This window comes from Coregonus lavaretus (genome assembly GCF_964263955.1).
Source record: "Coregonus lavaretus genome assembly, contig: HAP1_SCAFFOLD_1828, whole genome shotgun sequence".
Classification (NCBI taxonomy): Eukaryota; Metazoa; Chordata; class Actinopteri; order Salmoniformes; family Salmonidae; genus Coregonus; species Coregonus lavaretus.
In genome coordinates, this window is record NW_028166816.1 from 55,152 (window position 1) to 79,503 (window position 24,352).

The 24,352-nt window shown below is 45.2% G+C and overlaps 1 protein-coding gene across 1 annotated transcript in view; it reads left to right on the forward strand.

Moving 5' to 3' along the window:
• Positions 1-1,615: 1,615 nt before the first annotated feature.
• LOC311114278 (ciliary neurotrophic factor receptor subunit alpha-like) overlaps positions 1,616-24,352 on the forward strand; it is a 36,249-nt gene continuing 13,512 nt past the window's right edge. The window contains exon 1 of the mRNA XM_084189536.1: positions 1,616-1,829. The gene's annotated coding sequence lies outside the window, so the exon portion shown is untranslated. The remainder of the gene's footprint in view (positions 1,830-24,352) is intronic.

The window sequence follows — 24,352 nt, forward strand, 5'->3', positions numbered from 1 at the left end:
GGACATTAGACCGGTGGAAATGTGTCCTTTGGTCTGGAGTCCAAATTGGAGATTTTTGGATCCAACCACCGTGGTTTTGTGAGACGCCGGGGTGGGTTTACGGATGATCTCCGCATGTGTATTTCCCACCATAACGCAGGAGATTGATGGAGTGCTGCATCAGATGACCTGGCCTCCACAATTCCCAGACCTCATCCCAATTGAGATGGTTTGGGACGAGTCGGACCACAGAGTGAAGGAAAAGCAGCCAACAAGTGCTCAGCATATGTGGGAACTCCTTCAAGACTGTTGGAAAAGCATTCCAGGTGAAGCTGGTTGAGAGAATGCCAAGAGTGTGCAAAGCTGTCATCAAGGCAAAGGGTGGCTATTTGAAGAATCTCAAATCTAAAATATATTTTGATTTGTTTAAAACGTTTTGGGTTACATATGTCTCATTTCATAGTTTTGATGTCTTCACTATTATTCTACAATGTAGAAAATAGTAAAAATATAGAAAAACCCTGGAATGAGTAGGTGTGTCCAAACTTTTGACTGGTACTGTATATATACTTTTTTTTACCCCCTTTTTCTCCACAATTTTGATCTTGTCTCATTGCTGCAACTCCCCAATCGGCTCGGGAGGCAAAGGTCGAGTCATGCGTCCTCTGACCAGAACTTGAACATGATCAGCCTGCAGGCGCCCGGCCCGCCACAAGGAGTCACTAGAGCGCGATGAGCCAAGTAAAGCCCCCCCGGCCAAACCCTCCCCTTATCCGGACGACGCTGGGCCAATTGTGCGCTGCCCTATGGGACACCCAATCACGCGTCACTACAGACCCCCTGGTTCGATTCCAGGCTGTATCACAACCGGCCGTGATTGGGAGTACGATAGGGCGGCGCACAATTGGCCCAGCGTCGTCCGGGTTTGGCCGGTGTAGGCCGTCATTGTAAATAAGAATTTGTTCTTAACTGACTTGCCTAGTTAAATAAAGGTAACATATATATATATATATATATATATATATATATATATATATATATGTTATACTATATTCTATTCTACTCTATTGTACGCTATTCTATTATAATCTATTCCAATATACTATATTCTATTATACTCTTTTCTATTATAATCTATTGTAATATACTATATTCTATTATACACTATTATACTATATTATACTCTATTCTATTATACACTATTATGCTCTATACTATTATATTCTACTTTATTGCATTATACTCTATTCCATTATAGTATATTCTATTATACTCTATTCAATTATACTATATTCTATTATACTCTGTTCTACGCTATCCTATTATAATCTATTCCAATATACTATATTGTATTCCCACGGGGGGCCAGTATAAAAAAAAAAAAATGTATTCACTAACTGTAAGTCGCTCTGGATAAGAGCGTCTGCTAAATGACTAAAATGTACATGTAAATGTATTATACTCTATTCAATGATCCTATATTGTATTGTAGTCTATTCTATAGTAATGTATTGTGTAATCTACTCTAGAGGCCTACCTCTTTACCGCTGATAGACTGTGGGGCCTACCACTACCCATGGCTGCTGAGCTGATTATAAAACAGGGGACTTTCTCATGCCACACACACCGGGGTCCTGCCCCCCTAATCCCTTTACAGGAAGCACTGTGTCGGCCTCTTCCTTACTGACGCCCCGTTCATCCAATGGGATCCGCTCTGGAGCACGGATGGCACGGTTTCACAGCTCCACTTGTCCGGGAGAAGACTGTCAACGGTTGGGAAGGTTAAAGTCGACAAAGTCGAAGCCATGGACTACCCGAAAATGGCCGTTTAACTTTTGAAGATATTGAAGGTAAGGTTTATCCTATTCGAATGAATGTCTATTATGGTGCGAAAGTTAGAAGTTTAGATACAGATGATGAGTTTGAGTGTAGTGATTGAAAACTTTTCGGACTGTGTAGCCGATCTAGAACGCCAGACATCTCGATATTTCCACGGGGCTGCATCCATTTCCACAGGAGGAAATTCATTTCTCAAACTTATCTGTTTGGATAAGTTTGTCGATTTTAATGTATTGATTGTGAAATAATGAATGTTCCGAGCTCCAGGCGATCTGCTATTCCAGTTGTTTTAATCGTGATAAAATGTATCCAATAAATATCCAGCCACAGTATTACTCCCAACAAAGTTGTGTTTTAAAAGTTTAAACCCAACTAAAGTTGTAAAGAAAGATGAAAACATTTTATTCCAAATCCATCGTTGTTGTTATTGTTTATAGAACACTGAATAAAACTTTTAGAAAGTCGAAATGCTATTGTATCCCTTATAAATCATCATGTAAATAATTAAACATTAGATATACAGTGGGGTCCAAAATGATTGACACCATTGATAGAGATGAGCAAAAATGACTGTATAAAATAAATAATTCAAATATTGAGCTATATTGTATGCTCCAAAAAAATTGGAAATTATATTATTTTATACTAATGCAATTGCTCAGAGAAATAGATTTTGTCATCTCAACAGGGTAGGGGTAAACATTATTTACACCCCTGTTTTCAATACCTCACTTTTCGAGGATAACTGCCTTTTTCAAAAAATATTTTATGAATTGGAGAACACATTTGGAGGAATCGTAAACCATTACTCCATACAAAATCCTTCTAGATCCTTGATATCCTTCGTCTGCGCTTATGGAATGTCCTCTTCAATTCAAACCACAGGTTTTCAATGGGTTTCAAGTCTTTTGACTGAGATAGCCATTGCAAAATGTTGATTTTATTTCCAGTTACCATTTCTTTGTGGAATGTGATGTGTGCTTGGGGTTATTGTCTTGCTGGAAGATCCACTTGCGGCCAAGTTTCAGCCTCCTGGCAGAGGAAACCAGGTTTTTGGCTAAACTATCCTGGTACTGAGTAAAGTTAATGATGCTGTTGACCTTAACAAGAGCCCCGGGACCAGTGCTCTTTGGCCCCGGGACCAGTGCTCTTTGGCCCCGGGACAAGTGCTCTTTGGCCACACCAGTGGTGGGTTTGACGTCTAACAATCCTGGGTTCCAAACAGGGTTAAAACATAATCAATAAAACAATACATCATACAAGACATTATTACATTATTACTCTCTTAATACACATATCAGTATAGAAACCACAATACCACAACATTACAATGTGTATCTCTGTGTGTGTAGAATACGTGGGTTAGAGTGTGTGTGTGTAGAGTGTGTGTGTGTGTGTGTGTAGAGTGTGTGTGAAGAGTACGTGGGTTAGAGTGTGTGTGTGTGTGTATGTGTGTAGAGTGTGTGTGTGTGTGTGTGTGTGTGTGTGTAGAGCATGTGTGTGTCAGTGTGTGTGTGTAGAGTATGTGTTTTAGAGAGTGTGTGTGTCTGTATGTGTGTCTCTTCAAATCAAATTGTTTTTGTCGTATACAACAGGTGTAGACCTTACCGTGAAATGCTTACTGACAAGCCCTTAACCAACAATGCAGTTCAAGAAATAGAGTTAAGAAAATATTTACTAAATAAACTAAAGTAAAAAAAAAAAAAAAAGTAACAATAAAATTACATAACAATAACGAGGCTATATACAGGGGGTACCGGTACAGAGTCAATGTGTAATAACAGTAGGGAGGCTATATACAGGGGGTACCGGTACAGAGTCAATGGGAAATAACAGTAGGGAGGATGTATACAGGGGGGTACCGGTACAGAGTCAATGTGTAATAACAGTAGGGAGGCTATATACAGGGGGTACCGGTACAGAGTCAATGTGCGGGGGCACAGGATAGTCGAGGTAATTTGTACATGTAGGTAGGGGTAAAGTGACTATGCATAGATAATAGACAGCGGGTAGCAGCAGTGTAAAAACAAAGGGGGGGGGGTCAATGTAAATAGTCTGTGTGGCCATTTGATTAATTGTTCAGCTGTCTTATGGCTTGGGGGTAGAAGCCTCTTGGACCTAGACTTGGCACTCCGGTACCGCTTGCCGTGCAGTAGCAGAGAGAACAGTCTATGACTAGGGTGGCTGGAGTCTTTGACAATTTTGAGGGCCTTCCTCTGACACCGCCTGGTATAGAGGTCCTGGATGGCAGGAAGCTTGGCCCCAGTGATGTACTGGGCCGTACGCACTGCCCTCTGTAGTGCCGTACAGTCGGATGCTGAGCAGTTGCCATACCAGGCGGTGATGCAACCAGTCAGGATGCTCTCGATGGTGCAGCTGTAGAACTTCTTGAGGATCTGAGGACCCATGCCGTATCTTTTCAGTCTCCTGAGGGGGAATAGGCTTTGTCGTGCCCTCTTCACGACTGTCTTGGTGTGTTTGGACCATGATAGTTTGTTGGTGATGTGGACACAAAGGAACTTGAAGCTCTCAACCTGCTCCACTACAGCCCCGTCAATGTGAATGGGGGCGTGCTCGGCCCTCCTTTTCCTGTAGTCCACGATCAGCTCCTTTGTCTTGCTCACGTTGAGGGAGAGGTTGTTGTCCTAGCGCCACACTGCCAGGTCACTGACCTCCTCCCTATAGGCTGTCTCATCATTGTCGGTGATCAGGTCTGATCAGGACTTCACAGTCTGCGTTGTGCAGTGATGTGTAGTTTTATCTGTTTTTTAAATATGATTCTACTGCTTGCATGAGTTACTTGATGTGGAAGAGAGTTCCATGTAGTCATGGCTCTATGTAGTACTGTGCACCTCCCATAGTCTGTTCTGGACTTGGGGACTGTGAAGAGACCTCTGGTGGCATGTCTTGTGGGGTATGCATGGGTGTCTGAGCTGTGTGCATCAACTGGTCAGTAGTCCAGGTGATAAAACTAGCACCAGACTATATAATTGGTCAGTAGTCCAGGTGATAAAACTAGCACCAGACCATAAAACTGGGGCCTGTAGGACTTGTTTAGTTGATTGTGATTTCAAGAAAGCAGAGCAGTGTTTTATCATGGCCAGAACTCTCCCCATCTTAGTTACCGTTTCATCAATGTGTTTTGACCATGACAGTTTACAGTCCAGGGTCACACCAAGCAGTTTAGTCTCCTCAACTTGGTCAATTGCCACATTATAAGATTTAGTTGAGGTTTAGTGAATGATTTGTCCCAAATACAATGCTTATCTTTTTTGCTATATTTAGGACTGGCGTATTCCTTGCCACACATTCTGAAACTGACTTCAGCCTTTTGTTAAGTGTTGGCGTGATGTCACTTCCTGTGGTAGCTGGCGTGTATAGAGCCCCACAGTGGAGATGTCATAATACCCATAAAACCTAGCGGTCAAACAGGGAAACGGTTCCAATCGTTTAAACGTATTGCAAAGGGGCTCAATTCGTTTGTGTAAAAAGGATCTATAAAATTCAATAGGGAATCCGTCTAACCCTGGTGATTTCCCCCCAGCAGTGTTGAAAATGGATTCCCTAATTTCCTCGGCTGTAATCTCTTTCTCCAAGTCCTCTCTATCCTCATCAGTGAAAGCTGGTAAATTGAGTTTGTTCCAAAACTCCTGCATTGTGGCATGGGGATCCCCGTCAGACTTGTACAATGTTTCATACTCCTCCCTAAAGACTAGATGAATTTCCTCAGGACCCTAAACAACTGTGTTACTGGGCAGCTCTGCTAGCTTCCTCTCTCCTTATCTGCCAAGCAACTTTCCTGATTTATCTCCATGTTCATAGTAGTTTTGTTTTGTTCTCCTGAGAGCGTTTTCTGCTTTGTGGGTCGTCAGGGTGTTCTTTTCCATTCGCTTTGAGTCTAAAATTATGTCGATAAGAGTGTCCAGAAATGTTACAAATGTGGGATTATTTAGTAAGCATGTGCCAAACCTCCGCCTTCTTGAGGGTGGTTGTGTTTTACTGGTAATGAAGCAGGACAGAACTGTCTGATATACATCTTAGTAAATACCCAGTGGTTAAACTTCCCTTCCCTGTAGGAAAAAGCAATATGTCGATTCTTTTGGTTGTGAAATCTCCACACGTCCAAAGTCCAAAATCTTTCATTTCTGCTTTGAACATTTTAGCTGCCTGTGTGAGGTTGATACTGTTAGGGGAAGATGTATCCCTGGAAGGGTCCAGTCTGTGTGAGGTTGATACTGTTAGGGGAAGATGTATCCCTGGAAGGGTCCAGTCTGTGTGAGGTTGATACTGTTAGGGGAAGATGTATCCCTGGAAGGGTCCAGTCTGTGTGAGGTTGATACTGTTAGGGGAAGATGTATCCCTGGAAGGGTCCAGTCTGTGTGAGGTTGATACTGTTAGGGGAAGATGTATCACTGGAAGGGTCCAGTCTGTGTGAGGTTGATACTGTTAGGGGAAGATGTATCACTGGAAGGGTCCAGTCTGTGTGAGGTTGATACTGTTAGGGGAAGATGTATCACTGGAAGGGTCCAGTCTGTGTGAGGTTGATACTGTTAGGGGAAGATGTATCACTGGAAGGGTCCAGTCTGTGTGAGGTTGATACTGTTAGGGGAAGATGTATCACTGGAAGGGTCCAGTCTGTGTGAGGTTGATACTGTTAGGGGAAGATGTATCCCTGGAAGGGTCCAGTCTGTGTGAGGTTGATACTGTTAGGGGAAGATGTATCCCTGGAAGGGTCCAGTCTGTGTGAGGTTGATACTGTTAGGGGAAGATGTATCACTGGAAGGGTCCAGTCTGTGTGAGGTTGATACTGTTAGGGGAAGATGTATCACTGGAAGGGTCCAGTCTGTGTGAGGTTGATACTGTTAGGGGAAGATGTATCACTGGAAGGGTCCAGTCTGTGTGAGGTTGATACTGTTAGGGGAAGATGTATCCCTGGAAGGGTCCAGTCTGTGTGAGGTTGATACTGTTAGGGGAAGATGTATCACTGGAAGGGTCCAGTCTGTGTGAGGTTGATACTGTTAGGGGAAGATGTATCCCTGGAAGGGTCCAGTCTGTGTGAGGTTGATACTGTTAGGGGAAGATGTATCACTGGAAGGGTCCAGTCTGTGTGAGGTTGATACTGTTAGGGGAAGATGTATCCCTGGAAGGGTCCAGTCTGTGTGCGGTTGATACTGTTAGGGGAAGATGTATCCCTGGAAGGGTCCAGTCTGTGTGAGGTTGATACTGTTAGGGGAAGATGTATCCCTGGAAGGGTCCAGTACCATGTTAAAATCCCCTGACATTATTATCTCTGATGAGGGGAACGTTAACTTCAAAAAGATGTCTTGGTAAAATGTATGATCATCATGGTTAGGCCCATACACATTCACAATAATATAATAGTATGCCATTTAGCAGACGCTTTTATCCAAAGCTACTTACAGTCATGTGCGCATACATTTTTACGTATGGGTGGTCCCGGGGATCGAACCCACTACCTTGGCGTTACAAGCGCCATGCTCTACCAATTGAGCTACAGAGGACCACAATTACAATAGTAATGGGCTCAGTGTTAATGAAACCTTGAATGATCACAAACCTACCCCCTTTGTCTTTAATCTGAGATTGTAGCTGAAAGGGGCAATGCTTATTAATGAGAATGGCCCTGTTGGCCGAGAGGTGAAAGATGAATAGTACACTTGACCCACCCACCTCTCTCTCTCTTCAGTTTATCATGATCAGAGTCAGTCAGGTGTGTCTCCTGAAGAAGAGCTACATCAACCGTTGCTGCTTTCGATCATTCAGAATGCGTTTTTTTATGAAGTATAAAATAGTAAACATCTGGTGAGCTAATACCCTGACAGGTGAGCTAATACCCTGACAGGTGAGATAATACCTGACAGGTGAGTTAATACCCTGACAGGTGAGATAATACCCTGACAGGTGAGCTAATACCCTGACAGGTGAGCTAATACCCTGACAGGTGAGCTAATACCCTGACAGGTGAGCTAATACCCTGACAGGTGAGCTAATTTGCTAGTCTTTAAGATAGATGTACCTGCTATGCATAGCATTGCCCGAAAGACGTTCATTCTAAATTATATGTATATGGCATTGAAAGTGCATTGACTGTTCCCTGTAACAGGAAAATGTTGTCAGTCGAGTCACAAAATACAATTTGAATCAAAGCTACAAACATTGGCAACAGTAATGACCAGACTATTTAGCCCCACTTGAGCATGTCTCAACAACAACAGCAAAAACAGAGGATGCGTTCATAGTCACCAACAGCACCTACCCGCACCCTGAAACCTGTGCCGTGCGATGACCACAAACGCACTCAAGCAGCAACAGGAAAAAATACATCAAGCTGATGGATAAATGAAAACACTTTTCTGGTTACTACATGATTCCATATGTGTTATTTCATAGTTTTGATGTCTTCACTATTATTCTACAATGTAGAAAATAGTAAAAATAAAGAAAACCCCTTGAATGAGTAGGTGTTCTAAAACCTTTGACCAGTAGTGTACTTGGTACCAGCTCCTTCCTGGCCTCCAGAGAAAAACAAGCCTTATGCCGGTAATAAAAACATATTCTCAGCTTGAGCTTCCTTATCAAGTTCTCCACATGAACAGTGAAGCTCAGCTTGTCATCCACCCACACTCCCAAATATTTGTATACTTTGACTTGCTCTATAGTATGTCCATCAAATGTAGCAATGACATGATTAGTAACATGCCTGGCATTTAAAAAAAAAATACCATGCATTTTGTTTTACCCAAATTCAGAAGCAGCTTCAAATCATACAGATTCTGTTGTATGGTGTTAAATGCTCTTTAGGCATTTTCAAAAGCTAAAGATAACCTACTACCACTTGAATAAAGAACAGTATCTGCATAAAGAACAGTATCATCTGCATAAAAATGAACGTCCGCTGTTTCAATATGATCCCCAATGTTGTTGACACACAAAATGAACAACAGTGGGCCCAAAATAGAACCTTGCGGAACAGCTGAGCACAACTCTATGGCCTCAGATTTACAACCATCCGCCATTACACATTGTGAACGATTTGAAAGGATATTTATAAACCAATCTGGAGCATGACCAGTAATTCCACCATTTCCATAAATTTCTTTCAGGGCTTTACGCACTTCTGAAACAGAGAAGGATGGGAAGGAGAACCTGGCGAAGGAGTGCACCGGGGTGTCTGGGAAATTCACAGGGGGCTCATTTAGACCTTTAACCTTTTCAAATAAACTGCCTGCAATTGTTTGACAAGCTGTGTATCTTTTTTGCACTTCAAACCTTTCACTACTTGCGAAACTTTGGAGGGATTTTTTAAATTATCCGAAGTATATTTAAGTACATTTCAGTTTTCGAGGTCATAGCCACACCCAGATTTCAAAGATGTTTAAAAGCCATCCAATCATCCGCCGAACCAGACCCTATAGAGCCATCAGGAGTACAGACTAGAACCATCAAGAGTACAGACTAGAACCATCAGGAGTACAGACTAGAACCATCAGGAGTACAGACTAGAACCATCAGGAGTACAGACTAGACCCATCAGGAGTACAGACTAGAGCCATCAGGAGTACAGACTAGAACCATCAGGAGTACAGATTAGAACCATCAGGAGTACAGACTAGAACCATCAGGAGTACAGACTAGAACCATCAGGAGTACAGACTAGAACCATCAGGAGTACAGACTAGAACCATCAGGAGTACAGACTAGAACCATCAGGAGTACAGACTATACCCATCAGGAGTACAGACTAGAACCATCAGGAGTACAGACTAGAACCATCAGGAGTACAGACTAGAACCATCAGGAGTACAGACTAGAACCATCAGGAGTACAGACTAGAACCATCAGGAGTACAGACTAGAACCATCAGGAGTACAGACTAGAACCATCAGGAGTACAGACTAGAGCCATCAGGAGTACAGACTAGAACCATCAGGAGTACAGACTAGAACCATCAGGAGTACAGACTAGAACCATCAGGAGTACAGACTAGAACCATCAGGAGTACAGACTAGAGCCATCAGGAGTACAGACTAGAGCCATCAGGAGTACAGACTAGAACCATCAGGAGTACAGACTAGAACCATCAGGAGTACAGACTAGAACCATCAGGAGTACAGACTAGAACCATCAGGAGTACAGACTAGAACCATCAGGAGTACAGACTAGAGCCATCAGGAGTACAGACTAGAACCATCAGGAGTACTGACTAGAACCATCAGGAGTACAGACTAGAGCCATCAGGAGTACAGACTAGAACCATCAGGAGTACAGACTAGAACCATCAGGAGTACAGACTAGAGCCATCAGGAGTACAGACTAGAACCATCAGGAGTACAGACTAGAGCCATCAGGAGTACAGACTAGAACCATCAGGAGTACAGACTAGAACCATCAGGAGTACAGACTAGAGCCATCAGGAGTACAGACTAGACCCATCAGGAGTACAGACTAGAACCATCAGGAGTACAGACTAGAACCATCAGGAGTACAGACTAGAACCATCAGGAGTACTGACTAGAACCATCAGGAGTACAGACTAGAGCCATCAGGAGTACAGACTAGAACCATCAGGAGTACAGACTAGAACCATCAGGAGTACAGACTAGAGCCATCAGGAGTACAGACTAGAACCATCAGGAGTACAGACTAGAACCATCAGGAGTACAGACTAGAACCATCAGGAGTACAGACTATATCCAGGCTACTAACAATCAGCAGCTCCACTGTGGACGTGGTGGAACACCATCAATCAATCTGTGCGTCCTAAATTGCACCCTATTTCCTATGTTGTGCACTACTTTTGACCAGGGCCCTATGGACTCTATAGTAAATAGGGTGCCATTTGGGACACATCGGGGCCATACTTGCGAACATTAGAAGACGTTTAATTTCAAGGTTAAGTTTTAAGCATCAGCCAATTTAAATTGTTAACATAGTTGCACGTGATCAAAAGCTAGATGTTCCCATTACATAAGCTTGCACATGTATCCCTACGCTAACCTCATCAGGTGGCAGTGATTATTTCCTGTAACAAATTCCGTATCAGCCAATTAAAATCGTCAATGTAGTTGTACGTGTTCCAACACTTGTTCATGGAAGCGTCCTTAAAACCTTTTACTGCGGTGGTCTAAATCAGGGTCACACAGTGTTCCTTGGTAGTCTTAAACACATCTACTTTGAAACAAAAGTATACACCTCACACACGTAGTTATGGGCTTTAAAAAAAGAAGACACCTATAGCATGTCAGATATAGAGTTGAAATGTATTCAATTTAGAGTTTGCATCCCAATATTACACTTTATATACATCACAGAAGACTGAAATGCAAACAAATTATGAAAATGATTTATAACATTCCACCCATGAGGACCCTAGGTCATTTGACATTTACATTTTAGTCATTTAGCAGACGGTCTTATCCAGAGCGACTTAGTGAGTGCATACATTTTTCATACTGGCCCCCCGTGGGAAACGAACCCACAACCCTAGCGTTGCAAGCGCCATGCTCTACCAACTGAGCTACAGGGGACTATTTGACTGCAGGAAAGGGCTACTTAATGTATTGTAATCTGCTGTAAAGGTCAGAGTTCATGTAAAAGGAGACCTGCTTTCCCTCAGTGTTGGTTTAAGACTTCAGATGACCTTCATGTTCTGTTTGCTCTGTGGGTGTAAAGCACAGATTGGGACTTTTTAACTGTAGGTCTGTAGTATGATTTGTGCTTCTTTGTCCTTGATGGTAATAGTGTTTGTTTTATCTTTAACTTAAGAACATCCAAGTCCAATAATGTGTGTTATTCTAAAAACACCAAAGCAGTGTGTCTGTTGGCTATGAGTCTGTAAAGAACAGCGGAGGTTAGTTGTATACTGTAGATACAGGGATTGATTGCATGGCATTGATTACTAGTCACACAGTTTATGGTATACCATTGTGTTTCATTGATTTGTACAGTTTTGTCCTTGATGGTAATGATATATGTTGATCTTTATCTTTGGGACTTCCAATAATATATTTTAAATATCAAAGCTGTGGTAAAGTACAGTGTAAGGTTTAAACGAAGCAGAACCCAATGCATTTCTGTTGCAACCTCTGTCCTGCCCTGTATTTAAAGTCTGTCTGTCTGTCTGTTCCCTGGTAAACCAGTGAATGTGTGGCAGCTTGTCAGCCTCTGTGAGTCATACAGCCAGAGGATACAGGCACTGAAAGGGCTCGAACAAACTTCTGTTACTGACAAAACAACCGTAAGACCATAACACTTCTGACAAAACCACTGTAAGACCAAAACACTTCTGATAAAATGACCGCAAGATCAAAACAGTTCTGACAAAATCACTAAGACCAAAACAGAAAGACGTTGACTGATTTTGAAGCAAATATAAGCAGAGCTGTAGTTTCTGTAGTTTCTGGGCAGCTCTCCTCTCCTGAGTCAGAACTCCTCTCAGTGACTATATATTAGTACTAGTTAGCCAGTCTCTGTCTGAACAGTGAGTATATATTAGTACTAGTTAGCCAGTCTATATCTGAACAGTGAGTTTTTATTAGTACTAGTTAGCCAGTCTCTGTCTGAACAGTGAGTATATATTAGTACTAGTTAGCCAGTCTCTATCTGAACAGTGAGTTTTTATTAGTACTAGTTAGCCAGTCTCTGTCTGAACAGTGAGTTTTTATTAGTACTAGTTAGCCAGTCTCTGTCTGAACAGTGAGTATATATTAGTACTAGTTAGCCAGTCTCTATCTGAACAGTGAGTATATATTAGTACTAGTTAGCCAGTCTCTGTCTGAACAGTGAGTATATATTAGTACTAGTTAGCCAGTCTCTGTCTGAACAGTGAGTATATATTAGTACTAGTTAGCCAGTCTCTATCTGAACAGTGAGTATATATTAGTACTAGTTAGCCAGTCTCTGTCTGAACAGTGAGTATATATTAGTACTAGTTAGCCAGTCTCTGTCTGAACAGTGAGTATATATTAGTACTAGTTAGCCAGTCTCTGTCTGAACAGTGAGTATATATTAGTACTAGTTAGCCAGTCTCTATCTGAACAGTGAGTAATGTAGAGTCCAGTGCCCGCATCCACAAAGTGTCTCAGAGTAGGGTTAGGGTTAGTAGGCGTGCTTATCTAGGATAAGAGATGTGAGAACTTTTCAGAAATAGTTGTTATATATCAGTATGCAGTGACTTCCCTGAGCCTGCAGGCAGTGGGGTTCAGTATGCTGTGCCTTCCCTGAGCCTGCAGGCAGTGGGGTTCAGTATGCTGTGCCTTCCCTGAGCCTGCAGGCAGTGGGGTTCAGTATGCTGTGCCTTCCCTGAGCCTGCAGGCAGTGGGGTTCAGTATGCTGTGCCTTCCCTGAGCCTGCAGGCAGTGGGGTTCAGTATGCTGTGCCTTCCCTGAGCCTGCAGGCAGTGGGGTTCAGTATGCTGTGCCTTCCCTGAGCCTGCAGGCAGTGGGGTTCAGTTGATATATCAGTATGCTGTGCCTTCCCTGAGCCTGCAGGCAGTGGGGTTCAGTATGCTGTGCCTTCCCTGAGCCTGCAGGCAGTGGGGTTCAGTTGATATATCAGTATGCTGTGCCTTCCCTGAGCCTGCAGGCAGTGGGGTTCAGTATGCTGTGCCTTCCCTGAGCCTGCAGGCAGTGGGGTTCAGTTGATATATCAGTATGCTGTGCCTTCCCTGAGCCTGCAGGCAGTGGGGTTCAGTATGCTGTGCCTTCCCTGAGCCTGCAGGCAGTGGGGTTCAGTTGATATATCAGTATGCTGTGCCTTCCCTGAGCCTGCAGGCAGTGGGGTTCAGTTGATATATGCGTGCGTCATTGTGCCAATAAGCCTTATTACATTTACGTCATTTAGCAGACGCTCTTATCCAGAGCGACTTACAGTTAGTGAGTGCATACATTTTTCATACTGGCCCCCCGTGGGAAACGAACCCACAACCCTGGCGTTGCAAGCGCCACGCTCTACCAACTGAGCTACAGGGGACTTATAAAAGCAACATGTGTTTATTGTAACCATTTCTTGCCCAGGGACCCCCTCGCAGGCAAAACGCCTTGTCTTATCTTCAAGTGAATGATAATGGCAAGGAGAAGTAATCAACTTTTTAAAATGAATACCGGTAGTTTTGGTAGATAGTTATTTTGACCTCCCCACATTATAATCGGCAGGTGCTTTCTCAGAGCCTTTCTCTCAGAGCCTTTCTCTCAGAGCCTTTCTCTCAGAGCCTTTCTCTCAGAGCCTTTCTCTCAGAGCCTTTCTCAGAGCCTTTCTCAGAGCCTTTCTCAGAGCCTACAGTGAGTGTCATTTGCTCATAGTCTCCTCTTTTCTACTTGTTATATATATTCATAAAAACATTTCTCTTTTCGCCGCTAACCCCCGGTTGAATACCATTGGTTTATTGAACTGTGCTGAGGGAGGGACGGGGAGAGAGAGAGAATTGTTACAACACTTTGCATAGCCAATACTATAAACTGGGTGGTTCGAGCCCTGAATGCTGATTGGCTGACAGCCGTGGTATGTCCGACCGTATACCACGGGTATGACAAAACACTTATTTTTACTGCTCTAATTTAAGTTGGTAACCAGTTTATAATAGCAATAAGGCACCTCGGGGGTTTGTGATATATGGCCAATATACCACGGCTAAGGGCTGTGTCCAGGTACTCCACGTTGTGTCGTGCTTAACAACAGCCCTTTGCTGTGGTATATAGGCCATATACCACAACACAGCCCCTCAGGCCTTATTGCTTAAATATAACATTTGAAATGTCTATATTATTTTAAAACTTTGGAGAGTGTAATGTTTACTGTACATTTTTTATTGTTAATTTCACTTTTGTTTATTATCTATTTCATTTGCTTTGGCAATGTTAATATGCCAATAAAGCCCCTTGGATTGGAATGGGTTGATATAGAGTGGGATCAACAGCAAGAGAGGAGTAGCCAGAGAGAGAAGTAGCCAGAGAGAGAAGTAGCCAGAGAGAGAAGTAGCCAGAGAGAGAAGTAGCCAGAGAGAGGAGTAGCCAGAGGGAGGAGTAGCCAGAGAGAGGAGTAGCCAGAGAGAGAAGTAGCCAGAGAGAGAAGTAGCCAGAGAGAGAAGTAGCCAGAGAGAGGAGTAGCCAGAGGGAGGAGTAGCCAGAGAGAGGAGTAGCCAGAGAGAGAAGTAGCCAGAGAGAGAAGTAGCCAGAGAGAGAAGTAGCCAGAGGGAGGAGTAGCCAGAGAGAGGAGTAGCCAGAGGGAGGAGTAGCCAGAGAGAGGAGTAGCCAGAGAGAGGAGTAGCCAGAGAGAGGAGTAGCCAGAGAGAGGAGTAGCCAGAGAGAGGGGTAGCCAGATAGAGGAGTAGCCAGATAGAGGAGTAGCCAGAGGGAGGAGTAGCCAGAGAGAGGGGTAGCCAGAGAGAGGAGTAGCCAGAGGGAGGAGTAGCCAGAGGGAGGAGTAGCCAGAGGGAGGAGTAGCCAGAGGGAGGAGTAGCCAGAGAGAGGAGTAGCCAGAGGGAGGAGTAGCCAGAGGGAGGAGTAGCCAGAGGGAGGAGTAGCCAGAGGGAGGAGTAGCCAGAGGGAGGGGTAGCCAGAGAGAGGAGTAGCCAGAGAGAGGAGTAGCCAGAGAGAGGAGTAGCCAGAGAGAGGGGTAGCCAGAGAGAGGGGTAGCCAGAGAGAGGAGTAGCCAGAGAGAGGAGTAGCCAGAGAGAGGAGTAGCCAGAGAGAGGGGTAGCCAGATAGAGGAGTAGCCAGATAGAGGAGTAGCCAGAGGGAGGAGTAGCCAGAGGGAGGAGTAGCCAGAGGGAGGAGTAGCCAGAGGGAGGAGTAGCCAGAGAGAGGAGTAGCCAGAGAGAGGAGTAGCCAGAGGGAGGAGTAGCCAGAGGGAGGAGTAGCCAGAGGGAGGAGTAGCCAGAGGGAGGAGTAGCCAGAGGGAGGGGTAGCCAGAGAGAGGAGTAGCCAGAGAGAGGAGTAGCCAGAGAGAGGGGTAGCCAGAGAGAGGGGTAGCCAGAGAGAGGGGTAGCCAGAGAGAGAGGTAGCCAGAGGGAGGAGTAGCCAGAGAGAGGAGTAGCCAGAGGGAGGAGTAGCCAGAGAGGGGGGTAGCCAGAGGGAGGAGTAGCCAGAGAGAGGAGTAGCCAGAGAGAGGGGTAGGCAGAGAGAGGAGTAGCCAGAGAGAGGAGTAGCCAGAGAGAGGGGTAGCCAGAGGGAGGGGTAGCCAGAGAGAGGAGTAGCCAGAGAGAGGAGTAGCCAGAGAGAGGAGTAGCCAGAGGGAGGGGTAGCCAGAGAGAGGAGTAGCCAGAGAGAGGAGTAGCCAGAGGGAGGGGTAGCCAGAGAGAGGAGTAGCCAGAGAGAGGAGTAGCCAGAGAGAGGAGTAGCCAGAGAGAGGAGTAGCCAGAGAGAGGGGTAGCCAGAGAGAGGGGTAGCCAGAGAGAGGGGTAGCCAGAGGGTCTCAGAGGGTAGCTACCTGAAGCTGCAGTACAGGACCTCAGTGCTGAATGTAGCAGAACCATGTGAGATCAGAACACTGTGATGAGCCAATAGATAGACTGGCTCTTGGTAGATGATGACACTTGACACATTTCTTCCCAGCCTGAGTGCCAGTCTGTTTGTGCCATCATGCCAACCTATTGTCACTCATATTGCCATGCCAAACACAGCTGGCAAGAGCACAAACCGATCTGGGACCAGGCTACATTTCTCTGTCTGTTACATGGACTATAGCACAGGAGGCTGCTGAGGGGAGGACGGCTGATAACAATGTCTGGAAAGGAGCAAATGGAATTGCATCAAACACCTGGAAACCAGTGATTCTGCTCCAGTCATTACCACGAGCCTGTCCTCCCCAATGAAGGCGCCACCAGCCTCCTGTGGACTGTAGTGTGTATTTGATTCAGGGTGATTACTGGTAATGTGCTGGGCTGCTGGTGACGACCCATTCTGAGCTGAGATCTGGGCTGCGTCCCAAATGGCACCCAATTGCCGATATAGTGCACTACTTTAGACCAGAGAATGGTACCCTATTCCCGATATAGTGCACTACTTTAGACCAGAGAATGGTACCCTATTCCCGATATAGTGCACTACTTTTGACCAGAGCCTTTGTCAATTATAGGGAATAGGGTGCCATTTGGGATGCATACTGTATCAGTGCCGTAGCAGCAGAGCAGAGCCAGAGTGCTGAGAGCAACCATCTGGCACATCAAGTCCTCTGCAGATCCGTCTGGCACATCAAGTCCTCTGCAGATCCATCTGTCATGTTTTCCATGGCTTGAGTTTATGATGTTCACTGAGTAGTTCTGAACCGTTAGTCAGTCAGTGTTTATCGTTTAAAGCTGGTTTCCCAGGGACAGATTAAGCCTAGTCCTGGACCTAACAGCATGCTCAATGGAGAATCTCCTTATCTAGGAAACCAGCCCTTTAAACCCTAAACCTTAGAGTCTTTAGAGAGCTCCAATAAGCTACACAAGCCCTGGTCTGTTATTGATCAAATCACATTTTATTTGCCACATGCGCCGAATACAGGTGTAGACATTACTGTGAAATGCTTACTTACAGCCCTTAACCAACAATGCATTTATTTTTAAAATAAAAACAGTTAAATAAAACAACAACAACAAAAAAGTGTTGAATAAAAATAAAAAATAAATGCATTGTTGTAAGTAAAATAAAATAACAGTAGGGAGGCTATATATACAGGGGGGTACCGGTACAGAGTCAATGTGCGGGGGCACCGGCTAGTTAGGTAATTGAGGTAATATGTACATGTGGGTAGAGGTTAAAGTGACTATGCATAAATAATTAACAGAGTAGCAGGAACGTAAAAATATGGAGTGGGGGTGGAGGGGCAGTGCAAATAGTCCGGGTAGCCATGATTAGCTGTTCAGGAGTCTTATGGCTTGGGGGTAGAAGCTGTTGAGAACCCTTTTGGACCTAGACTTGGCACTCCGGTACCGCTTGCCGTGCGGTAGCAGAGAGATTAGTCTATGACTAGGGTGGCTGGAGTCTTTGACAATTTTTAGGGCCTTACTCTGACACCGCCTGGTATAGAGGTCCTGGATGGCAGGAAGCTTGGCCCCAGTGATGTACTCTGTAGTGCCTTGCGGTTGGAGGTCGAGCAGTTGCCATACCAGGTGGTGATGCAACCAGTCAGGATGCTCTCGATGGTGCAGCTGTAGAACTTTTTGAGGATCTGAGGACCCATGCCAAATCTTTTCAGTCTCCTGAGGGGGAATAGGCTTTGTCGTGCCCTCTTCACGACTGTCTTGGTGTGTTTGGACCATGATAGTTCGTTGGTGATGTGGACACCAAGGAACTTGAAACTCTCAAGCTGCTCAGTCCTCTTTTTTTTCCTGTAGTCCACAATCATCTCCTTTGTCTTGGTCACGTTGAGGGAGAGGTTGTTATCCTGGCACCACACGGCCAGGTCTCTGACCTCCTCCCTATAGGCTGTCTCATCGTTGTCGGTGATCAGGCCTACCACTGTTGTGTCGTCGGAAAACTTAATGATGGTGTTGGAGTCGTGCCTGCCCATGCAGTCATGGGTGAACAGGGAGTACAGGAGGGGACTGAGCACGCACCCCTGAGGGGCCCCCGTGTTGAGGATCAGCGTGGCAGATGTGTTGTTACCTACCCTTACCACCTGGGGATGGCCCGTCAGGAAGTCCAGGATCCAGGGGCGGTATGCAAATTGGAGTGGGTCTAGGGTTACTGGGATAATGGTGTTGATGTGAGCCATGACCAGCCTTTCAAAGCACTTCATGGCTACAGACGTCAGTGCTACTGGTCGGTAGTCATTTAGGCAGGTTATCTTAGTGTCCTTGGGCACGGGGACTATGGTGGTCTGCTTGAAACATGTTGGTATTACAGATTCAGTCAGGGACATGTTGAAAATGTCAGTGAAGACACTTGCCAGTTGGTCAGCACATGCTCGGAGTACACGTCCTGGTAATCCGTCTGGTCCTGCGGCCTTGTGAATGTTGACCTGCTTAAAAGTCTTACTCACATCGGCTACGGAGAGCGTGATCATATAGTCACCGGAACAGCTGGTGCTCTCATGCATGCTTCAGTGTTGCTTGCCTCGTAGCGAGCATAGAAGTGGTTTAGCTCGTCTGGTAGGCTTGTGTCACTGGGCAGCTCGCGGCTGTGCTTCCCTTTGTAGTCTGTAATAGTTTTCAAGCCCTGCCACATCCGACGAGCGTCAGAGCTGGTGTAGTACGATTAAATCTTAGTCCTGTATTGACTCTTTGCCTGTTTGATGGTTCGTCGGAGGGCATAGCGGGATTTCTTATAAGCGTCCGGGTTAGAGTCCCGCTCCTTGAAAGCGGCAGCTCTACCCTTTAGCTCAGTGCGGATGTTGCCTGTGATCCATGGCTTCTGGTTGGGGTATGTACGTATGGTCACTGTTGGGACGACATCATTGATGCACTTATTGATGAAGCCAGTGACTGATGTGGTGTACTCCTCAATGCTATCTGAAGAATCCCGGAACGTATTCCAGTCTGTGCTAGCAAAACAGTCCTGTAGCTTAGCATCTGCGTCATCTGACCACTTTTTTATTAACCGAGTCACTGGTGCTTCCTGCTTTAGTTTTTGCTTATAAGCAGGAATCATGGTCAGATTTGCCAAATGGAGGGCAAAGGAGAGCTTTGTATGCGTCTCTGTGTGTGGAGTAAAGGTGGTCTAGAGTTTTTTTTTCCTCTGGTTGCACATTTAACATGCTGGTAGAAATTAGGTAGAACAGATTTAAGTTTCCCTGCATTAAAGTCCCCGGCCACTAGGAGCTCTGCCTCTGGATGAGCGTTTTCCTGTTTAGTTATGGCCTTATACAGCTCATTAAGTGCAATCTTAATGCCAGCATTGGTTTGTGGTGGTAAATAGACAGCTATGGAAAATAGAAATGAAAACTCTCTTGGTAAATAGTGTGGTCTACAGCTTATCATAAGATACTCTATCTCAGGCGAGCAAAACCTAGAGACTTCCTTAGTATTTGATTTTGTGCACCAGCTGTTGTTTACAAATATACACAGACCGCCACCCCTTGTCTTACCGGAGTCAGCCGTTCTATCCTGCCGATGTAGCGTATAGCCCGCTAGCTGTATGTTGTCCATGTCGTCATTCAGCCACGACTTGGTGAAACATAAGATATTACAGCTTTTAATGTCCCGTTGGTAGGATAACCGTAAATATTAGGTCATCTAATTTATTTTCCAATGATTGAAGATTGGCTAATAGGATTGATGGGAGAGGCAGTTTACTCACTCACCGTCGGATCCTTACAAGGCACCCCGACCTACGTCCACGATATCTCTGTCTCTTTTTCCTGTGAATGACGGGATTTGGGCCTTGTCGGGTGTTTGTAGGATATCCATTGCGTCTGACTCGTTGAAGAAAAAATCTTTGTCCAATACGAGATGAGTAATCGCTGTCCTGACATCCAGAAGCTCTTTTTGGTTATAAGAGACAGTGGCAGAAACATTATGTACAGAATAAATTACAAATAACGTGAAAAAACACACATAATAGTACAATTGGTTAGAGGGCTGTAAAACGGCAGCCATCTTCTCCGGCGCCATCAGAAAGGATGATGATGATTAGTGTCCTGTAGATGATCTCATGATTTCCCTGTGCTCCAGTATCAGGATGATTATTTTGTCTCTAGGACAGGCTCAGGGCTGCTAATGGTTTCCCAGTCTCTAGTCTAGCAGCAGGGTGATTACTGTAGTCTGTCTCTAGCAGCAGGGTGATTACTGTAGTCTGTCTCTAGTCCAGCAGCAGGGTGATTACTGTGGTCTGTCTCTAGTCTAGCAGCAGGGTGATTACTGTAGTCTGTCTCTAGTCTAGCAGCAGGGTGATTACTGTAGTCTGTCTCTAGTCTAGCAGCAGGGTGATTACTGTAGTCTGTCTCTAGTCTAGCAGCAGGGTGATTACTGTAGTCTGTCTCTAGTCTAGCAGCAGGGTGATTACTGTAGTCTGACTCTAGCAGCAGGGTGATTACTGTAGTCTGTCTCTAGCAGCAGGGTGATTACTGTAGTCTGTCTCTAGCAGCAGGGTGATTACTGTAGTCTGTCTCTAGCAGCAGGGTGATTACTGTAGTCTGTCTCTAGTCTAGCAGCAGGGTGATTACTGTAGTCTGTCTCTAGCAGCAGGGTGATTACTGTAGTCTGTCTCTAGTCCAGCAGCAGGGTGATTACTGTAGTCTGTCTCTAGTCTAGCAGCAGGGTGATTACTGTAGTCTGTCTCTAGTCTAGCAGCAGGGTGATTACTGTAGTCTGTCTCTAGTCCAGCAGCAGGGTGATTACTGTAGTCTGTCTCTAGTCCAGCAGCAGGGTGATTACTGTAGTCTGTCTCTAGTCCAGCAGCAGGGTGATTACTGTAGTCTGTCTCTAGTCCAGCAGCAGGGTGATTACTGTAGTCTGTCTCTAGTCTAGCAGCAGGGTGATTACTGTAGTCTGTCTCTAGTCTAGCAGCAGGGTGATTACTTTAGTCTGTCTCTAGTCTAGCAGCAGGGTGATTACTGTAGTCTGTCTCTAGTCCAGCAGCAGGGTGATTACTGTAGTCTGTCTCTAGTCCAGCAGCAGGGTGATTACTGTAGTCTGTCTCTAGTCTAGCAGCAGGGTGATTACTGTAGTCTGACTCTAGCAGCAGGGTGATTACTTTAGTCTGTCTCTAGCAGCAGGGTGATTACTGTAGTCTGTCTCTAGTCCAGCAGCAGGGTGATTACTGTAGTCTGTCTCTAGTCTAGCAGCAGGGTGATTACTGTAGTCTGTCTCTAGTCTAGCAGCAGGGTGATTACTGTAGTCTGTCTCTAGCAGCAGGGTGATTACTGTAGTCTGTCTCTAGCAGCAGGGTGATTACTGTAGTCTGTCTCTAGTCCAGCAGCAGGGTGATTACTGTAGTCTGTCTCTAGCAGCAGGGTGATTACTGTAGTCTGTCTCTAGCAGCAGGGTGATTACTGTAGTCTGTCTCTAGTCTAGCAGCAGGGTGATTACTGTAGTCTGACTCTAGCAGCAGGGTGATTACTGTAGTCTGTCTCTAGCAGCAGGGTGATTACTGTAGTCTGTCTCTAGTCTAGCAGCAGGGTGATTACTGTAGTCTGTCTCTAGAAGCAGGGTGATTACTGTAGTCTGTCTCTAGTCCAGCAGCAGGGTGATTACTGTAGTCTGTCTCTAGTCTAGCAGCAGGGTGATTACTGTAGTCTGTCTCTAGCAGCAGGGTGATTACTGTAGTCTGTCTCTAGTCTAGCAGCAGGGTGATTACTGTAGTCTGTCTCTAGTCTAGCAGCAGGGTGATTACTGTAGTCTGTCTCTAGTCTAGCAGCAGGGTGATTACTGTAGTCTGTCTCTAGCAGCAGGGTGATTACTGTAGTCTGTCTCTAGTCCAGCAGCAGGGTGATTACTGTAGTCTGTCTCTAGTCTAGCAGCAGGGTGATTACTGTAGTCTGTTTCTAGCATTAGGGGGATTACTGTAGTCTGTCTCTAGCAGCAGGGTGATTACTGTAGTCTGTCTCTAGTCTAGCAGCAGGGTGATTACTGTAGTCTGTTTCTAGCAGCAGGGTGATTACTGTAGTCTGTCTCTAGCAGCAGGGTGATTACTGTAGTCTGTCTCTAGCAGCAGGGTGATTACTGTAGTCTGTCTCTAGTCCAGCAGCAGGGTGATTACTGTAGTCTGTCTCTAGTCTAGCAGCAGGGTGATTACTGTAGTCTGTCTCTAGTCCAGCAGCAGGGTGATTACTGTAGTCTGTCTCTAGTCTAGCAGCAGGGTGATTACTGTAGTCTCTCTCTAGCAGCAGGGTGATTACTGTAGTCTGTCTCTAGCAGCAGGGTGATTACTGTAGTCTGTCTCTAGTCTAGCAGCAGGGTGATTACTGTAGTCTGTCTCTAGTCTAGCAGCAGGGTGATTACTGTAGTCTGTCTCTAGTCTAGCAGCAGGGTGATTACTGTAGTCTGTCTCTAGTCTAGCAGCAGGGTGATTACTGTAGTCTGTCTCTAGCAGCAGGGTGATTACTGTAGTCTGTCTCTAGCAGCAGGGTGATTACTGTAGTCTGTCTCTAGCAGCAGGGTGATTACTGTAGTCTGTCTCTAGTCTAGCAGCAGGGTGATTACTGTAGTCTGTCTCTAGTCTAGCAGCAGGGTGATTACTGTAGTCTGTCTCTAGCAGCAGGGTGATTACTGTAGTCTGTCTCTAGTCTAGCAGCAGGGTGATTACTGTAGTCTGTCTCTAGTCTAGCAGCAGGGTGATTACTGTAGTCTGTCTCTAGCAGCAGGGTGATTACTGTAGTCTGTCTCTAGCAGCAGGGTGATTACTGTAGTCTGTCTCTAGTCTAGCAGCAGGGTGATTACTGTAGTCTGTCTCTAGCAGCAGGGTGATTACTGTAGTCTGTCTCTAGCAGCAGGGTGATTACTGTAGTCTGTCTCTAGTCTAGCAGCAGGGTGATTACTGTAGTCTGTCTCTAGTCTAGCAGCAGGGTGATTACTGTAGTCTGTCTCTAGTCTAGCAGCAGGGTGATTACTGTATTCTGTCTCTAGCAGCAGGGTGATTACTGTAGTCTGTCTCTAGCAGCAGGGTGATTACTGTAGTCTGTCTCTAGTCTAGCAGCAGGGTGATTACTGTAGTCTGTCTCTAGCAGCAGGGTGATTACTGTAGTCTGTCTCTAGCAGCAGGGTGATTACTGTAGTCTGTCTCTAGTCCAGCAGCAGGGTGATTACTGTAGTCTGTCTCTAGTCTAGCAGCAGGGTGATTACTGTAGTCTGTCTCTAGCAGCAGGGTGATTACTGTAGTCTGTCTCTAGTCCAGCAGCAGGGTGATTACTGTAGTCTGTCTGTCACGATCATCGTAATGAGCAGACCAAGGCGCAGCGTGATATGCGTACATCTTTTAATGAGTACTTATATAACAATAACAAAACAACCAAACGATAACGTGAAGTCCTAAGGTTAACAAAACACAAACCTCTCCGGAACAAGATCCCACTAATGACAAGTGCAAAACAGGCTGCCTCTGATTGGGAACCACCCCGGCCAACATAGAAACACATAACATAGAAACTAACACCCTGGCTCAACATATAAGAGTCCCCAGAGCCAGGGCGTGACACTGTCTCTACAGTAATCAGCCCACCCTCATACCTCACCCTCAGCCCTTGTACTACGTATCTTACCCTCACTGTCTAGACGTTCAACTCATGTAACTGGTTCCAAAGCCTTTTGGTTCCACAGCCTTGGTTCAACTCATGTAACTGGTTCCAAAGCCTTTTGGTTCCACAGCCTTGGTTCAACTCATGTAACTGGTTCCAAAGCCTTTTGGTTCCACAGCCTTGGTTCAACTCATGTAACTGGTTCCAAAGCCTTTTGGTTCCACAGCCTTGGTTCAACTCATGTAACTGGTTCCAAAGCCTTTTGGTTCCACAGCCTTGGTTCAACTCATGTAACTGGTTCCAAAGCCTTTTGGTTCCACAGTCTTGTTCTAGTTGACTCTTCTTCTCAGTCCATGTTTTACCTGAACAAAAAAAAAAATAATGTTGGCCCAAACTTAGCTCCAACTTGAGAAAACGTAGG